The 3,557-nt window shown below is 38.2% G+C and overlaps 1 non-coding gene across 1 annotated transcript; it reads right to left on the bottom strand.

The window, feature by feature from the left end:
- Positions 1–861: 861 nt before the first annotated feature.
- Positions 862–967, bottom strand: LOC122030671. Its single transcript, XR_006125535.1, has one exon. It is a non-coding gene; the product is annotated as a small nucleolar RNA R71 (small nucleolar RNA).
- Positions 968–3,557: the final 2,590 nt, after the last annotated feature.

The following is a 3,557-nucleotide window of genomic DNA, read 5'->3' as shown; positions in this document are numbered from 1 at the left end:
CTAATTCATTGTGAGACATCTCTAGTGCTTATAACCAGTCCCTGTGGATTCGATATCTTTTTATTACTGACGATGAAACCGTATACTTGCGGTAGCGTAACCAGTTTTTTGGCGTCGTTGTCGAGGACTGCGTCTACAACATTAGAGATAATCATTTGAGTTAGAATAGACATTTTTTTTTCTTTTCAATTACATATTGGTAACTAGTGTTGGAAATTCTATTTTTCTCAATCTTATCTTTTATTTCTGATTACTTTCCCCACAATTCGACTTGTTGTAATTCAAATTTTACATTTCATATTTTCCGCATTTCAGTTTAGTTTATTTTTCAAGTAAAAAAAATTCTAAAAGACTTAAGATCTTGTTCTTGTATGTGTAGATCTAACTTTGCAGGAAATCTATTACCTCTTGATCCAGAGATTGATAGAACTTTTCATAGAAGGAAGATTTTGCAATGAAATCAAGAAGAACAAGAACGCTCTAATATGGCAAACAAACCATTGAAAGATTATGCTGCAACACCCTATGCCAGAGGGCTTCATTCTAGTATCACAAGACCATCTATTGAAGCCAACAATTTTGAGATCAAGCTTGCAATAATCACTATGGTACAACAAAATCAGTTTGGAGGCGGAGCACACGAAGATCTTAATCAACATCTTGAAATTTTCTATGAAATCTGCAGCACTATGAAGACGAACGGTGTTCCATCCGAAGCAGTGAGATTATTATTATTTGGGTTTTCTTTAAGAGATAGAGCAAAACAATGGTTGAATTCTTTACCAACTAACAACATAACCACTTGGGAGCAATGTGAGCAAAAATTCATTGATAAATTCTATCCTCCAAGTAAGGTCGCTCATACAAGAAATCAAATTGGAAGCTTCAGATAGTCAGATTTAGAATCTTTATTTGAATCATGGGATAGATACAATAATATGCTCAGATAATACCCACATCATGGTTTAGAAAAATGGCTAGTTCTACATACTTTTTATAACGGCATCAACTATCATGCTAAGGTGTCTCTAGATTCTACAGCTGGAGGGGCACTTATGAATAAAAGTTTAGATGAGGCCAAGGATATTATTGAGAGTGTAGCACAAAGCCATCATCAATGGGCAATAGAAAGAAGTGGAGGCTATTCCTATCCAAACTCAGTTAAAGTAATTACTTTAATGTCTTCGAAATTAGATGCTCTTAATAAAAAACTAGAAGGTATGGGAATAAATTCTGCATCGGTCAAAGCCATATGTGTTTGTGAAACTTGTGGAAGCTTAGATCATTCTCAAGAATCATGTCCTTTAGGAGCTATTTCTGCACAAATCAATCAATTAGAACAATGTGATGCTATCATGAGTTACAATCAGAAACAAAATAATCCATACTCCAACACATACAACCTTGTTGGAAGAATCATCCAAATTTCTCTTATAGAAATAATCAAGAACAAGGACTATCCATGGGAGTTAGATCGAGCTATCAGCCTGGACAGCAAGGCTATCAATAATAATCTTCTTAAAGCTATCAATTTTCTAAATTGCAGAAAATGATAGAAGAAGTTAAGTCCAATCAAAATGAAATAAAGCAAGAGATCAAGCTACTTACTCAGAGAATGGATAATGCAGAGAAGCTCCAGAAAATACAAGATAGTCAAATTGCCCAGATAGCTTCATCACCTTCGAGAGCATTAGGACAATTTCCAGGTAAACCTGATGTCAACCTAATAGAACACTGCAACAGAATTGAACTTAGGAGCGGACGGACCTTGGGAGATGAAGAGGAGAGTACCAAGAAGGTTGAAGAGACTCTTCCACTTTACCCTCAAAGCCAAGTAATCCCTTTTCCTCAAAGATTGGTCATGATGAAGAAAGATGAAGAGTTCGACAAATTTTTGGATAAAGTTAAAGATATTTCTGTTGAGGTACCTCTGATTGATGCAATTCAACAAATGTCGAAATTTGCCAAATTTTTAAAGGATATTATGTCCAATAAAAGAAAAAAAAAAAAGAGACATTGAGACCGTATCTCATACTGAAGAATGTAGCGCTTTATTTAAGAAGAACACTTCCCCGAAGCTCCAAGATTCAGGAAGCTTTTATATACCTTGCACTATAGGAGTTGAATTTATAGAAAAGGCTTTTGGGCAAGTGTTAGCCTCATTCCATACTCAGTTTGTAATAAGCTAGGGCTCAAAAACTTTAAACTTATTACCATGACACTGCAATTAGCTAATCATTCTTGTAGGTACCCTATGGGTATTGTGGAAGATGTGTTGGTAGAGGTTGGTGGGAGCATTGTTCCGACAAATTTTGTAGTACTTGATATGGAAGAAGACCCGAAAATTCCAATCATATTGGGAAAACCCTTCCTTGCAACAACTAGAGCAATAATTGATGTGGAAAACCATAAACTTTCATTGGTAATCGGTAAGGAAAGGTTGGAATATGATCTATCTAATTCTTCTAACCATGCCTCTTCTTTTCTAGTGAGTGTTTGCAATAGGGCAAATGCCCACAGATTTGAGGATTGGAACTTCCATCCTCATGGGAGGCCGCAAGACGAAGAACATGATCTGTAAACATTGAGAGAAGGCCTCCCATTAAAAATGAAAAATACATCTGCCCTCCGAGGGCAAGAATGAGGGAAGAAGGAGCACACTCAACCCTAGGAGAGAAATCCGTATCTCCTTGGATATATCCATGAAAACGGAAATGGGGTCGAGCTAATGACCTTAAACAAGCGCTTCTTGGGAGGCAACCCAAGGGTTTTTTCTTTTTAGATTCAATTTGAGTTTGCTTTTTCTTTAGTAGTATTTTTAATCCGTTGTTATTTTTTTCTTTAGGTTGAACACAACTTCCATGAGCTGGCCATGACTATTTTATGGATATGGAGGCATTGGAGAAGTCAGAAAGGAGGAAGTGTCGTATTTTTTTTGTCCTGATAGAATCTGGTCGTGTACCATACACGACCGTGTAGCACTTACAGAGAGGGAAGAGCAATTGGTCGTGTGACTCACACTACCCGTGTGAGTTCACCCGAGAAGAAGAAGGTTAAGGTCGTGCAACTTCTCACGACCGTGTAAAAATTCTAGAGGAGAAGAAGGAGTTGGTCGTATGTGCTACACGGGCGTGCGAGGCCAATAGAGAAGGAAAAGAATATGGTCATGAGACCGACATAGCCGTGTGAACAGAGCCGAGAAGGGGCATGTAGGGCCCATGCCATTTGGCACGACCGTGTAGATGTGGTCGTGGGGAGGACAACTTAGGTCATGTAGATCTACACGGTCGTGTGGAGCACTTTTGCCTGGCCGTGTCGCCCACACCCCCCTCCCCCCCAAAATCAATTCTTCTCTCCAACTCTTCCTCTTCTTCAACTTTCCTTCTTAACTTCTCAGATATAGATCACTCAATCATTCTTCTCCATAAACTAGATTTAGATCTAGATCTACAACTTCTTCCCTAAGATCCTATTTTCCAAGACCCATTCTCTCAAGATCTCACTTCTCCAAATAAACAACACTTTTCCCCTTGGAACTCGACATCATGTCCAACCTT

Source organism: Zingiber officinale, chromosome 10B, assembly GCF_018446385.1.
Source record: "Zingiber officinale cultivar Zhangliang chromosome 10B, Zo_v1.1, whole genome shotgun sequence".
Lineage (NCBI taxonomy): Eukaryota > Viridiplantae > Streptophyta > Magnoliopsida > Zingiberales > Zingiberaceae > Zingiber > Zingiber officinale.
Note: the sequence above shows the minus strand (reverse complement) of the source record. Positions and strands in the feature narration are given on the sequence as shown.